Source organism: Protopterus annectens, chromosome 2.part2, assembly GCF_019279795.1.
Source record: "Protopterus annectens isolate FY-2018-M chromosome 2.part2, PAN1.0, whole genome shotgun sequence".
Taxonomy (NCBI): domain Eukaryota; kingdom Metazoa; phylum Chordata; order Ceratodontiformes; family Protopteridae; genus Protopterus; species Protopterus annectens.
Window position 1 is genome coordinate 426,881,499 of NC_056730.1, and position 17,035 is coordinate 426,898,533.

The window sequence follows — 17,035 nt, forward strand, 5'->3', positions numbered from 1 at the left end:
AAGGAAGGCAAAAAGAAATAGCTGAAATGCTTTTATGGAAAAATTTGCCAGCCTGTGCTGAGCAGCTCACACAAGTAAGATAGAATGATAGGAATATCCACTTGATAAAGCTCCTGATTCTTATTGTGGCACAGATAAAAAAATCTCTACCATTTAGAAAGATAAGATTTTCTTATAGCAGCTTTTCTAGCTTCCTGTAATACTTGTAGCACGCCCTCTGAAAGTTGGTGCCCAAAAGGGATTAAAATACAATCACACAGAGGGTTAGATTCAGAGTCTGGAGGCTTGGATGAATTAGACAGCCTTTTTGGTATGTCACCAAGTCCGTCCTGTGAGGTGACCTGGGGTGATTACCTTGGACCAGATGAAAAAGAGAAAGGGGAACCAATGTTATCTGGACCAGAAGGGAGTCAGCAGCAAGATGTTTGATTTTCATGAGAATCTTCAGAATTAGTGGTAGGAGAGGAAAAGCATAATGGAAACACCCCCTCTAGGAAAATGACATGGTGTCCAGTCGCCAAGCCTCTGGACATGCAACTCTGGAAAAACAGCCTGAACTGCCTGTTCTGCCTGGAGACAAATAGAGCTATATGAGGAGTACCTCACTTATGGGCAACCTGCAAGAAGACTTCTGAGATCAGCATACATTCATTTGGGTCTTCCTGAGATTTACTCAAGTAAATTACCACTGAATTGTTCTCTGGAGGAATGTAAACTGCTTGAAGAGACAACTTGTGCTGTATGGCTATGTCCCAAATAGTTATTGCCAATTTGCAAAAGTGGTAGAATATTGTACTGTCTTACTTGTTTAAGTACCATATAACTGTGGTGTTGTCTGTAAATATCTGAAGAGTGCCTGGAGGTCACACGTGAATCAGGGATTGTAAGGCTAGACTTACTACTTTGATTTCCTTGATATTTATTGATTCATCCCCACCTTCTTAGACCATGCACCTTGGACCTTTAAATTCATGGAACAGGCTCCCAAAGCCAGGTCTGAAGCATCTGTGAAGACATCTTGGCAAGGGGGTACTAGAAAGGGTATCCCTGGATTGAGATATATTTGAGCAATCCATCAATGAAGCTCCCTTTTGATGAATGGCAAGAAAGGAATTGTGAAATTCAGAGGATGGCAATGCTGTGTCCAGATTGTTTTGAAACACCACTGAATCTTCCTCATATGGATTTTGACCCAAGGAATCATAAGAATAGTGAAGTCCATAAATCCCAGAGTTCTCAAGATCCCCCTTGCTGAGGTCACATCTAAGAAAAGAAGGGACTGAAAGTATTCCTTTAGGAATTCACTTTTTCCTAAGATTTGATTTTTTTATATTCACTGTGAATCCCAGAGAGTCTACAAAAAGCAATAAATGGTGGTAGGAACTTTGTGAAAACATTTGGACCTGTAGAAGACCCAAAGGAAAAACATAGAATTGAAAATGATGTTCCAAAACAGAAAACCTTAAAAACTTCTTGTAGTTTGTATGATTTGTAATATGCAGATACGCAATTTTTATGTCCTAGGTAATTAAAAAAACTTGAGGCAGAATAATTGGATATAATGACTGTATAGTAAGCATTTTGAATTTTGTGACTCTTAGAAACACATTGGGAAGAGACAAATCCAAAAGGGGTCTCCATTTTTCCTTTTTTCTGGAGACCAGGAAAAGTCTTGAATAGAAACCGTTTCTCTTTAGCAGGGACCAGTTCCGTAGTGCCATGGAGAAATAACTCCTTCAAAATTTGAGGGATTAAATGGACTTGACTTGATGGCACAGGAGGAATGCCTGATAGGTGAGAAACTGAAAGTCATGACATTCTATAACAGAAAGAACCTGGCAGCCTCTGGTGATTGATTCCCTAGCTGGAAGGGATCTGGAAAGTTTATTTGACAGGGTTACTGGCTGATCAAGGTGGAGGGTAGGTGGCAGAGGCAGGCAGTCACAAGGAGGCTGGTTTGTCAGGAAATGTGGGTTTACACTCCTTAATTTCCTGCTTAGGTTTGTCCTGAGATCTCTTTTTTGAATACGTTTTACCCTTTTGGAGGGCCCTTTTGTCTTTATGAAAGATGGGACCTGCCTTAGAAGAGTAATTCCTTTGACATTTAGGGACAGGAGAATGAAACATCTTTTTAAAATCTTGCATTATCTTGCCTCTGACCTGAAGGTTATTAAAAATGTCAGCAGCAGCAGGACCAAAGAGGGTATCCCTATCCAGAGAGGCATCCAAGAGTTTAAATTTAATGTCCGCAGGAAGAGAATGGAGCCTAAGCCAAGCAAACCTCCTCATAACAGAACCAGCATCACCTGCATCACAACAACATTTAATAGAATACTTTGCAACCTGGGAAGCAGCGTTGAGTAAAGAAACAGCAACAGACTTGATATCAGAATCAGACATATTGGACAAAAATTTACCCAGGTCCCCCAGCAGAAATTACAAATTACTGTAGTGCAATGAACAATATACAACGAACTGAAAAGCTTTCATCCAGGCAGCACGTTTTCAATATACATGTGTTACCTTGAATTAGCATGTTAGTAAGAATGATTTTAGTCATCAGTTTTATTTTAGCGTAATTGAAGTTGTACCCTTGAAGTGGAGATCTTAATTATTTGGAGTAATGTAAATATTATTGGATAATGATGCTTTGAGCTGATAAAACGTCAAGACTAAATGCATCTTTTAGTTTAAAAACACTTGTAAAGTTAAGTATGCTATGATTGGTTAGTTTGATAAATGTGATGTTATTTAAATGCCCATGGAACTCTCATACTTACTGGTTTCAAGGACATGTTAAATTAGAAGAAGCTTATAAACAGGTAACAATATTCACCAGTGTTTCTCATCACTGTCTGGTTTTAAAGATCGTAGACTGTTTGTACTTCTCAAAACAATGTCTTACATTAAAATTATTTTGCACACGAAAATCTGTACGTTAGTATCTGCCCTGCTCATGCTGTTTTGCTCCATACTCCATCTAGAATACTTCACTCATCTTCTGCCTACATTCTCAGTACTCCAAAATACTAATTAAGTTTGGGAACAGAGCTTTGTTTCATATATTGCCTGCGGAACTGTACTGCATGCCTCCAAATGTGTACACTTTGGTAATATTTCACAGTTTAAATATGTGTTGAACACTACCTAAAGCATCACTGCTTTGACTTTGTGGTCACTTAATGGTGGTAATATTATTTAAAAAAGACTTTATATTAACTGATTATTCAACATGCAATTTCACATGAATTAAATTAGCCCCACACCTTCTTCTCATTATCCTGTACCCTTCCTAGTCATCCCTGAGTACTCACTCACTCATAAGATGTGCATTCTCATCTTTCTGTCCTTTTAGTTTCCTCCTCACGCCACCAGTTTTTCTCTTCAAGATAACACTACCCTGTTTTTCACTGCCTTTTCTTTTACCATATACATTATCACAATATTTTCTAAACATACATTTGGTTCTTGTGTTTCTTTTGAGTAGGATTCATTACTTTGTTTTTGTATTTTTACATATTTTTGTATGGATGTCAGGAAGTCAGTCTGTTACCAATTTCTGTAGCTGGCAATACTGCTGCTTAAGTCTATGTTTACTTTAAACATAGAGTATATATATATATATATATATATATATATATATATATATATATATATATATATATATATATCTATAGTGCCTACTATAGCTTGGTATACCTCTTATTACTGGTGCTTTTCTTTCTGGGTCACCTCTGTAAATGACCATGGCCAAGAAATGGCTAACATGGTTAACAAAATGTAATGAATAAATATGACACGCATGTGCCTGTGGCTATGAAAGAGTTTCCTTTTTCATAATCTTTTCACTGCAAAATCCATGCCTAAAAGCACATATCCTATAGGTATTCACTGAATTCTAGTTGTAAATAATTTATATTGGTTGTGTTTCTTATACAGTGTGTATTACCTGTGTGTCTTGTACTGTTCTTTATTGTTAACACTAATGTCACATAATCTGTGTGTTTTGCTTTCTTAAAATAGGTTATGACTGACTTAGAGATTAGATATTCTTTATTGCTCATACATGTGCTACATGCTATGTATTTTGATTTTCTGTAACTAGGTTATGACTAACATAGAGGTCAGACTGTTGAAAAGGAAATTATACCTATTAACAAGAAAATGTCTGACTTCTACCTCAGTTATAGCAGTGCTTAAAAAATTGCTGTTTGCTTTAGGACTTTCTTGGGTTTTCCTGCATTGTACTTTACATTGAAGAACACCTGGACATCATAGTGGCTAAGTGGTTAAGGTCTCTGCTCACAGCTTCAGAGTCTGGAAATCAGTTTTGACCTCTGGTCACTATTTCTGTGGAATTTGCATGGTCTCCTCATGGTTGTATGAGTTTCTCTGGGTACTTCATTTTCTCAACCAGTTACCCAAAATATGCTGGTTGATTGCTTGCTCTAAACTATCTGTACATATTGCATTTAACTTTGTCTTTTTGGCTTGCATCATGGCTTGAAAAAGGTCTGAGTAAACTAGTTCACTTACCTGGTTAACAAATACACTTATTAAAATAAACTGAGGTAAGAGATAGTGCCTCTGAGTAAAAACCTTAGGGATCCCTAACATAAGATGTAATTTCAGAATGTGTCTGAAAAAGATACTCAGATATGAAATCTTTTGCTGAACATATTCTGAAAAATGTTTCTTCAGCTCTTCTACCTCTAGCCATATGGGATACAATTTGATCACAGGGTACTCTCATTTTGATTGGATGCTCCTGGGATAACAGGATGATCCACAGTGTACTGTTTTGCTAATTGGTAGCTAGATATTAACAGAGGACTGGACACTAAAAGGGGTTAAGTTACATAGAAAGAGGGAGATCCAAGATGGTGGGCGTCTAAGAGGTACCCTCTCCTTGCAGCTCCGGCACTTATCCCTGTTTTTGGCTGTTTAAATTAAGTAAGATCAAGCTGATAATATACTCTGCGCTAAATCTACTAATAACCAACTGTGAGAAGTCGATCTGAGGCTCTATAAACATTCAGACTGGCTAGAAGAGCTATTAATATATTTTTGCTCTGCGCATCTGTTCCGACACGTGGCTAATAGAGGCCCTAATTCCAACACCATTCTTACTGACAGCTCCTGAAACCTTCGTGAAATGAGTAGAACAGCAAGTGATTCGGAGACTATGGACACACAAACTACTAAATCTAAATTCTCAGCCATTAATGCCTCCCCAGAAAAAGATACCAAAAGGCTGAGATCATCAAAACCGATACCAGATCACTCCAAAGAGCCGGTTAGACAGACCCCGGAAAGCGTATCGGTAATGGATGAATTGAAAAAGTGGCTATTGAAGAATTGTCATCCAAATTTAACATATTTGACACTTCACTACATAAAATTATAGACAGGCTAGATTTGGTGGAAGATAGATCCAAGACAAACGAACTAGAAATACAATCTCTAAGAGATTCCCTCCAAGTGAAGGATAAAGTCATTAGCTCCATACAATCCAAGCTAGTGGACCTAGAAGCAGAAGAAATAACCTGATAATCAGGGGTTTAAATGAGAAATTTGAACATGGTCAGCTAATTGAAGTGGCAAAATATTCAATAGTCTATGTAAGGATATAAACCCCGTACACAACTTCAGTATCGAAAGGGCCCACAGAGCACTTGAGTCAGCAAGTAGCCTCCGCACCAAGACCAGTCTACATTAAAATGCTCCACTTTCAGGATGTACAAATTATTTTGTCAGCCTCTAAAAAAACAAGAGATTCATATGGAATAACCAACAGCTAATAATTACGGGATCTCCCTTGAAATCCGAGAGATGCGGCATAAAACTTGCTCCGTACTGTGCGAACTCATACAAAAGAAAATTAAGTTTCAGATGAAGTTCCCTCAACATTGTCCTTCACATACCAGGAATTTAAACTCTCTGTTTCATCCCCGAGTGAGGCTAGAGCGGTGTTCCTTAAATATTTTGGATCAGATCCCTCCACCTAATCTTACACTGTCGAATAAGAAATACATGCTTACAAATTAAATCTTTGGCACTTTCCAGCTATTAACACTTACTTTGTGTGGTGATAATAAATCTTTGTATATGTTATATTGGGTAGGTTTGCCGTCTTAACCCTTAGGAACCATGGTCACATCACTAGTTGCAGTTAATAGGCTTCTCTGAATGTGACACACAGTCAGCACTAACTGTTACACATACAGGAAGAACCTCGCATTTCCGTTGGAACTACACATTCGTAATGGCTTTGATGAACGAGCCCAGTTCGAGGATTATAGTAGTGATTTCATCTTCCCTTCACGAAAATTACTTGACATTGGGCGCGTTCACCAGCGTACACTTTTGGTCTGATTTTACGTATATGTTGACTTATCGATAATTTAGTCAGCTGTTAATATTGTTTGCAGTTTATTATTCTTATGAAATGACAGACTGTGGCTACCTGTTACTGTCTGATGTGTCTGACGACGAGGGTCTGGTATGTTATACTAAATTCCTAATGTAATACTGTCCTTTCCTAAATGGAATACATCATATTTGTTGTCTTGACTTATCATATATAACTAAGTTACACTTATTGCAATTTCCTTCTAGTCAACAGTATGTCCGCATCAGCTTATTGGATAATTTTCTTTTTTTTCTTACAGGTATAAGCTATTCAATTATAGAATTGTTATAAGATTTGCTGGATGCTGTTAGGACGTTAAGTAGGGTCTGGATGTCTGTACTTGGACTTGGTACGACCTTGTACAAATTGTGTAAATATTATTTCAACTCTGTTATATTCATTATAGTTAGAATGGTTTTATATTACTCATGTTTAATTACATGTTTTTACTTATGCATTCTCTCAATAGTTATAGGAGTGTGGGTAAGCGTGGATAGAGTTTTGAGGGATGCTAGTGCCATTGTTTTACAGTTTTCTGACCTAACCTTATGGGTTATAATTATAGGTGCCAATTTCTCATTATTTCTTACCTTTTCAATGCTACATAATTATCTGTATAGAACTGTTTTCTCTCATTTCTGCTTAGCATATCTAACTTTATTATACTTAATATGACTAATAATTTGGCAGTGTCCTCCTGGAATGTTAGAGGTCTCAATAACGTTGGGAAAAAAAAGTTAATTATGCATTTGATCCTCAAGGCTAACTGTGAGGTATGCTTCTTACAAGAGACTCACTTACTAAACACTGATTGGGCTTCTGAAAGTAAAAAGGCGTGGATTAAGGAGATTATCTTTTCGGGCTTGACTAATAATTCTAAAGGGGTAGCGGTTATTATTAAGAAGTCCTTTCAGGCATAGATCATTTCGAAAGGGAATGACCAAGACGGCAGATGGTGTTATTTTACTGGCTGTTTCCAGACAATAGATAACCCGATATTATTTCTTAACATTTATGGTCCATGTTCTGAACACTCAGATTTTATTATGATGATCTATAATCTTTTACTTAAATTCCCAAATCATCTACTAATAATTGGAGGGGATTGGAATATGGCTATTAATCCCCAATTAGATCGCTTGGGTAGATTTGGACCAGGGAATTCAATGCCTTGCAAAGCCCTACTTGACCTGATTGATGACTTTGAGTTAACTGACCCGATTGCCTTTAATACTAAAGATTCTGACTATAAACACAATTACTTTACCTACTTCTCTAGGTGTCACAAATCATGGTCCCGTATTGACTATTTTCTAATCTTCAGCACCAGAATTATCAAGTTCTCAACAGAACCCCGCTTCCTATCGGACCATTCAAGAATAACTCTAGAAATAAATTTAACCCAGAACTCAATTAATATAACTCCCACTTGGTCCTTAAACCCAAATCTTTTACAGGACAAATCTTTAATCAGTGAGATTAAGTTGACTTTAAAAGATCTTTTCAGAGCTCAACAAGATGGAAATATTGCCTTCGATATCAGATGGGCCGCAGCTAAAGCTGTACTTAGGGGAATTCTTATCAAGAAAGCGAGCTTTCTTAAGAAAAAAACGGGCTAGAAGGTTAACTGAGTTACACCAGGATATTACTAATTTAGACAAGAAGCTAATTGATAACTACTCTGAGAACACAGAAAAGGAATTAATTGCAAAGCAAAAGGAGCTGTCTGAATTTCATCAATCCAATTTATCTATATGGGAATATAGGTGTATAGCTAAATACTCAGAATATATACAAACCCCCTCTAAAGCATTAGCTAGCTTAATTTTCAACACCCCTAGATCCCCTAGAATTTCTTGCCTTCAGTATAACAACCAATTATATAGATCTGATGAAAACATTATTCAGCTTTTTTATCAGATATATTCTGGAATTTACACTAACAATAACTTTATGACTACTAAAGAAGAGATGAAAAAATTCTTAGAGGGGATTACCTTCCCGTCAGTTACCGAATCACAAAGAAATTTACTAGCGTCCCAGATTACGATAAAGGAAATCCTAGAAGCTATTGATAATCTGAAACCAGGGAAGGCTCCGGGACCAGATGGTTTTTCCTCGGAATTCTATAAGACACTTAAAATTACTCTAGCCCCTATTCTTTTAGATTTATTTAAATCCTTGGCCAGTTATGGTATTAGGGACCCATACATTAACTATTCTAAAACTATCCTGATTCCCAAAAATACATCAGACATTACAAACCCCAGTAATTATAGACCGATATCACTTATGAATGTAGACATCAAGATCCTCTCCTCCATCCTAGCTAATAGATTGAAAAAAGTAATGGAGGATTTAATCTCCCCTGAGCAGGCTGGATTTATGAGGAATAGACACACTTGGGATAACACCATAACACTAGAATCCATAATAAAAATAACTAAACAAGACCCTAACCCTAGATACGCTTTGATTCTGGATGCCTGCAAAGCCTTCGATAGAGTGAACTGGAACTTTCTGTTTCTAGCTCTCGAGAAATTTAGCCTTCCACCTGAATTTATAAACCTCATTAAGACTTTATATAACAGTTCAAACACCCGTTTATACATAAACAAGAAACTCTCAAATCCGATAAAAATCACTAATGGAACCAGGCAGGGCTGCCCCTTATCCCCGTTATTGTTCAATCTATACTTAGAGGTTTTGCTCTTGTTCATATCACAGAGAACTTACCATGCTATTCCTAGAATCTGTAACTCTAATATTAGATTTACTGCCTTATGACCTGAATCTGTACTTTATGTACCCCCTAAGTGACGCCATGAAATTAGTTAATTCTCTAGATGCCTTTGAGGCAATCTCAGACTTCAAGATTAATGTCAATAAATCTAGTATTTTCCAAATTAATCCTTCAGCACACAAGCCCCATCTTTTCCCGGTTTTACCTATACATACCAGTCAATCCCTTGATTATTTAGGTGTCTCGTATGATCATTCTTATTCTTCTGTTCTGCAAGCTAACCTAAACAGAATATGGTACACTATTTCACATGATATGAAAAGATGGCAATTACTAAAACTTTCTACACTCTCAAAAATCTCTATTGTCAAAATGAATATTCTCCCAAAAATTCTTTATCAATATAACTCATCCCTATCCCCGGTTGCAACCACCTTCATCAAGAAAATACAGAATGGAATAAAATTTGTATGGTACCCAAAGTCAGTTAGAATGTCTTATTACAAACTTACAGTTCCTAAATCAAGAGGGGCATGGCGATGCCCAATCTCATTATATTACAGAATTATCCATGCTAATAGACTTTTAGCAATTGCTAGTTATACTCCTGGCTCCATCCCATGGACTCCTTATGGATTAAAATTTGGTATAATCACACTGTTAGCAACAACATTAATCCCAAAGCTTTACCTTTTCTGTGAAAACTTCAATTAGAGGAACTAAATTACATAATTTATTGAGAAGTTTAATTGAGAACTTTCAGGAATTATTTAATTCTATGGGACTAGATAGCTTTCTTACTACTCCAGCCTCTCCATCTTAACCCCAATATTAAATTAGGGGACGAATGGTTAACTTGAATAATTTCCCTTAATTAGGGACTTTCTGTGTGGGACTTCTGTAAGCTTAAACATCTCTCATTGACAGAACTTAGAGAAACTCTTTCTCTGTCTAAAGCTTATACCACCACCTTGAGACAATTAAAGGAACTCACTTCAACTCTCTCAATAAGTCAGCATAACTTAGATATGGAGATTAATATAGTTAGGCAGCTTCTACTAAGTTTAGATTCCAAGAAACATATGATTTCCATAGCATACAAAGCATTTTCTGCATATCTATATAGAAACAAACTTATTTTTGCTGACTTCTGGAGTAAACAAGGTACTACAATATCCCCGAAACAAAAATTAGATTCGATAGAATTCACGCTCAAACACTCCCCTTTTAAGAAGTTCACGCTTACCCAATTTATGATTATTAACAATTTATATTATACCCCAATTCATTTAAATAAATTTAACTCATCTGTATCCACTGCTTGCCCTTGTTGTTCACACCGACATTATCCATATTTTATGGTTTTGTAAATATGCCCAGAACCTATGGTGTTCTCTTAAGGTTAGATTAAGTAAAATGGGATATCATAAGTCAACATTATCTTGGGAAATGGCCTTACTCCACATTACTAATATCAACATGTCATCTCTACGACTTAAGTTACTGATCAATGTCTGTCTTCTAATTAAGTTTTATATTACCAAACACTGGATGGATTGCTCAAAGTTATCTTGGGGTAGTTTTAGTAAGATGGCAATTACTTATATAACCTCTCAGAAAGTGATTACCACTAGCCCACGTAAAAGACTGGAAAATCAGAGTCTCTGGAATTCTCTTTTTTTACTCCTTGCTGAAATTTGATTGTTGGGAATCTAAATGTATGATTGTTTTATAGGTAGAGATCTCCTTACTGTATAAACTCTATTGAGGGCCAGAGATTGGTAGGATTCACCAATTTAAAGCATTGGCACTTTGTATATATTGTGTATATAGTTTGTTTATGATAATAGTCTCAATAGATACCTTTTCTTTTTTTGTCTCGTTTTAATGCTCTAATGCTTATGTATCTCTGATATTGTGTAACTACTGACATTTGTTGTGACATACAAAACTGTAATAAAGAATTTAAAAAAAAAAAGTTACATAGAAAGAAAATCATAAATGTAAGCTGTGTTCCTGCAGTATTAAGAAATGCTATTTCTGAAGCAATGTTTGTTATTAGAAAATTTAAAAGTGACAACTTTAGTCCACTCATATGAATGTCTTGGTAAGTCCTGCATGATTAAAGGTTTATTATTCTGTTGCAGAGGCATAGTTAGCTCTAGAAATCTGTTAGGTTTGTCTCCAAACTGAACAAATGGCATGGCAGACTCTTAAGGATAAATGGGGGGGGGGGGGCATGCTTTGCAGGCAGTAATCCAGTTAAGGTATGCTGAAGAAGTAATTAGTGTTAGAAGTGTGTAAGGGACTAGAAAAATGACAAAGATAAGTACACATCCATGGGATGGTGATCAAAAGGTTCCGGGATAGTCGAGGAATTCAGGTTAAACCAAATACTCTTCAGTGGGACTAGTGCCCATGTTGTATGAAGGGCAGAAATAGATGAAGGAATTAGCAATAACTTTTACTTCAACTCAATCAATATCATATGAAAGTGGTCATTGCTTTGTTCAGTCTTACATATCTACCAGACTGTGAGTCATATCACAAGTTGCTTTGTTGATGTTAAGGTGAACTACAGCCTTATATGGATAATAAAAAATGGCCTAACTGCATGGTTATATTTCAGGCTGTTGATTAATCAAGTTAACGAATGCAATTAATTGATCAAAAAGCTGTAAGATTATTTTTTTAAATTGTGACATTAAAAAAGAATTAATCTTAAAAACTTAAGGTAGACCACAATTAGCATGTGATTTATTATATTTTAAAGGTCTTGAAATAAAGTGCTAAAAAAATCAGGTTTGTTCATTTATTTATTTATTTTTTGTTCTATGTCCGTTGGTTTTGTTTTGCAATCTGTGTAGCACAGAGACCTTCCGGTTTCTTTATTTGCTACGTTTATTGTTGTAAAGTACTTGTAAGGTATGGTAGTTACTATAGGATTAGAAGTAAGATTAATTTTTTATCATTAAATTAATTTTGATTAAAAATGTTAACCGTTCTACAGCCCTAGATATTATTTTAATTTCTCAGACTTTGATTTTCACTTTAAATTATGATCTTACATGCAAGACTAAGCCTATGATCCTACAACTGTTCTTTCCACTGGAACAGGTAGGTTAGGCATACATAGCTTCTATTAAAAGTGAATGGATCACATCATACTTATTTGTGGACTTGAACTGTATTTATTACGGATCTTACAGACTATCATATAGGCTGTTCTGTTTACCTATAGCAGAAGTTGTTACATTTTCCTAGCCCCTCAATGAGAATGTCCTAATCCACTGATTCTCTATTTACTCCTTCCCCTTAAATACTGGTAATGGGAGACAAGTTGAGCACTGGTTTATAAACAAATTATTTCCTGGTCTTATATATTAGATACATGAATGGTAGCACTGTCCTCCTCACTGACTGGTGACAGAGTTAGAATGTTCATCTTTGTTTCCATTGCTTTGTGGTCAAATGAAATTAACATATTGTGAAATTGTGTAGTCATTGATATCAACATTATTAGGATCTGTTCATAATTATTAGCATCTGCATCTTTTGAGTCCCCCTTCACACTTTATTTTGGAGTGATATCTTAATCCCTGAAATAAAGACCTTACTGAATAATTTTAGAGTGAACTAGCATGGGAGTTGAGGAAAGGGGTTAGTGGTGAACTAAATGAATTAAAAGGACTTAGGGCTATACATTTTGGGACATTTTTGATATAGGGAATGCAGCTGTCACCAAATCAGCCCCAGAACTGGGCTGCATAGTGACTTAGTGGTTAAGATTACTGCTTACATCTACAGGGTCTAGAGTCAGTCCTTCCCTCCTTTCACCATCTGTGTGGAGTTTGTATGTTCCTCATGGGTCTACATGAGCTTTCCTCTGGGAAACTGTGGCTTTTTTCATCTCCCAAAAACATGATGACTGATTGGCTGTTTTGAAATCATCGATATATATATATATATATATATATATATATATATTGCATTTACTGTTGCACTTGTGGCCTAGATCATAGATAAAAAGGTCTGAGCAAGATTAGTTCACTTACAAACATCAGGAACCAAACAATGAAATAAAAACAACCTTGTTAACTTGAATTTTATCTGTTGTTTAGTGTCTGTTGATAGGAGGTGTGTCAGTTGGTTAACCGTTTCAGCCTGAAAAGATGGTGGGACAAGGTTAATATGCAATATATACGTAAGGTATACGATACATTAAAGGTACATACACTATATTACATAATGATCTGTCTCGTTGTCCTTTCATTCATTTCATTCCTAAGACGTTTTACTATGTTGCAGCAATATAAATGGACCCCATTAAATATTTTAGGACAATTTCAAGATCAGGTTTAATGTGGATTCAGTGGATGGGAGGGGCATGAATAGTATTTTTATGTGGTGGATCGGTATACATGGCTTTGGTTGAGTTATTGTCTGTAGATTCCTGGGGAATTTGGGTAACCCATTGAGTCAATTGCAACCACTGGGCTGATGCACTGATGCCTTGCGTTTGCATTGTTACATACTACTTTGATTAGGTCATGCCATTATGATAGTTCACTGTAAGATGAGCACCCCTGGAGATAGGATTGCTTCTTTGATCTACACTATTAGCTGTAATTCCCTATCTGCCTTATTCTTACCTTTGTGGAATTTTAAAGGAATTAAATTTCCTTCATAAATAGTAAATTAGTTCAAAGTCAAATTAAAGAATCAAATACAGTATTTGCTTGTGCCCAGTAAACTTGGTTATCTAAATATGAACATAAATCAAGTAGGTAGGGGACTATTCTTTTCTGGGATCTTATGCAGCAGAGTAGGAGAGGAAATGACAATACAAAATATTATTAAGATTTCAGCAGCCTGAACATTATAGGATAGGTATAAGGACCTAAACAAAGTATATATGCTGGTGACAGGGTGGCTTCAATATTTTGCTACATGGGCTTGAAAGGGATTTGCCTTGAATTTTGTAAGGTACTTTATGAACTACTGATGGGTGCCCCTACAATAACATGGAATACTAATTTGACTTTGGACCCAGCAAAAGCTGTCACCCATCAAAGTCAAAGTCAAGTCAAAAAAACTTTATTGTCATTCAGAACTACACAGCAGTGTAGCTGAAGAAAATTACAATGCTTCGTTCTCTGTGCAGGAAACAGTTGCACATATAGACAGAGAAAAATTAATAAAAATATCACAGTAAAATTTTAATAAGTAGCAATTAGTAAGTAAAGTAGGACAGCAGGGACCCACACCCATCCTAGAACAGGAGACAAGCAAGACAGGGAACAATATGAAGGTAATATTGTCAAAGTAAAATTGAAAAAATAGCAGCATATCTATGATTAGACTGAATTATTACACAGTTTGCATATTGCACTTTACAGTCCTTCAGTGTGTAGTTGAGCTACCTTAGTATTGCACTTAGTTATTGCGCATCCATAAAATAAGCCCTTTAATAGGCTAGTTATGTAACAGATGTCAAGGTTCATTTTTTCCCAAGAGTTCAACTGTCTAATAGAGAGCGGAAAGAAACTGTTATTTAGTCTGCTGGTCTTATAATACAGGCTTCTGTATCTCCTGCCTAAGGAGAGGCGAGTGTACAGACCATTGGCAGGATGCATTGGATCACTGGAAATCTTTTTGGCCCTGTCGATGCACTGGCATTTGTGTAGATCTTTAAGAGGAGTAAGGGAAGTGCCAATGAGTCTTTCTGCCGCCCTTACAACTCACTTGAGATCCTTCCGATCTTGATTGTTACACCTCCCATACAGACTGTAATGCTGTTGGTCAGGACACTTTCAATGGTGCCCCTATAAAAGGTCTGAAGTATGGAGCTTGGTAATTTTGCCTTCCTAAGTTTCCTTAGAAAGTGCAAGCATTGCTGAGCTTTTTTGACTGGCTGGATACATGGACTGACCAGGATAAGTTCTCCATGACATGAACACCATTCTTGACCCTTTCCACTGTCGTCCCTTTTATCACTAGAGGTTTGTGTGGTACTTGAGATCTTCTTAAATCAACAATCATCTCCTTTGTCTTGTTGACATTCAGTGCTAGATTGTTGCTGTCACACCAGACCAGTAGTTGATCAACCTCATTCCTGTAGGCCTCCTCCTCTCCATCTTTGAACAGGCCTATTTTATCCCTCAATTAGGGAGTTCAGTAGATTTTTCAGTAATCATCATTTTCCCTCTAGGACTGACTATGATTTTGGATGTAGACCTTAAAAACATGTTTCCTCCACTGAAATCTTACCTACTGTATTGTGTAACTTCATTCTTTAATGGTTCGATTTTTATATAAGAAGCGGAGAAGAACAGGAATATGAGAGTTGAATATTTCCTTCTTAGGTCCCTGCAGCTAAGGGGATTTGTATAATAGATTAATTGGATAGTGGAAGAAAATCATATTATGCAGAGGAACCATTCCCCTCCCCCATTGATTGAACAGTGGAATAAAGTCAGGTGGAGGACCCTTTCCTGAATATTCTTTGGAATACAGTGGAAATAACATTTGAGGGTTTCTGTTAATTCACTGAAAATTAACTGTAGAAGAGGGAAATGAGAGAAAGAACCGCAGCTCAGGAAGGAACTAAAGCATTCAGATGGGCTGCCCAACCATGTAACACTTATTTAGACAGAAATTTAGACTGGTGATGTGTAATGTCGGGTGTTGACGATGAACATATTCTTGGACATTTGTGGCATATAGAATTGCTGCCATGGTTCTAAAGTATCTTTTCAAGTGGGCAAAACTATGGAAATGTTTTCTCTATTTAAATTCCCTGATACACAAGAACAGATAATTTTACCTGCTTGTGTCTACAAGGGTTTCATAAAATATTTTACTAAGTTTTATAATTCACAGGGGACTAATGTATCCTCCCTGAGGAAATGACCCTGTTGTTATTGTAGAGTAACATGTTTCCCCTGCAATCCTTAGACATATGCTATTTGGAGCTTTGAGCTACTGTAGGGTCACTCTTGGTAAACTGGTCTGAGAAGGAGGGCTTGATATAGACTGACCCAAAGTGTGTCCCCATGAATACTTACTGAAAGAAACAACAAATCTAACTCACAATAAGGATATCAGGGCCCATTTCTGGAGCCATTCACTGGAACAATGTTCATCAATGAGTGTCTGGTAACCAAATGACCCATATAGCTCAGTCAGGTTTAGCCAGAAAAAATACTGAGTAGGACTGTGGTGTGGACTCACTCCCTTCAAGCTGAAAGGGAGGAGTCAGATGTAATGCCAGCTGAGTGGAAGGTAAGACCAGGAGAAATCATGGTGGACTAGAAGCTTGCAATGGAAACTGACTTGTTGGATGTAGTATGTTATTTCACTGCTAGGAAAGTAACCAGAGCTTGTGCAGGTGGTCAAAAAGTATCAGCTAGATATAACTGGTGGGTCTATATTAAATCAGCGAACACTTAAAAAAAGCGAACACTGATTTATTGACCTTCTTTAAGTGAAAACTTAAAATCCTGAACACTCGGAACAGCAATTTTTTTCCCAGGGGAAAAAAAAATCGCTGGGCCGTTTTTGGCACTTTGCTATTTCCTCCACTGTGGTGCAATCTCGGAGTTGGTATATTTAAGTGGGGGGTATGGGGGCACATAGGGGGTGTGGGGGGTGAAGCCCTCTACTTTATTTACTGTTTTGAGTTTTCTTTCTGTTTTTTTGTTTTTTTAGTGGAACAAGGACTTTTTTTCTCTGTTCCGAGTGTTTGGGTTTTAAGCTTTCACTTAAAGAGGGCCGATAAATCAACGTTTGCTTTTTTAAGCGTTCGCTGATTTAATATAGACCCATAACTGGTCTTACTGCTCCACACAACACTGATTCAAGAATTAGATTTCTTGATG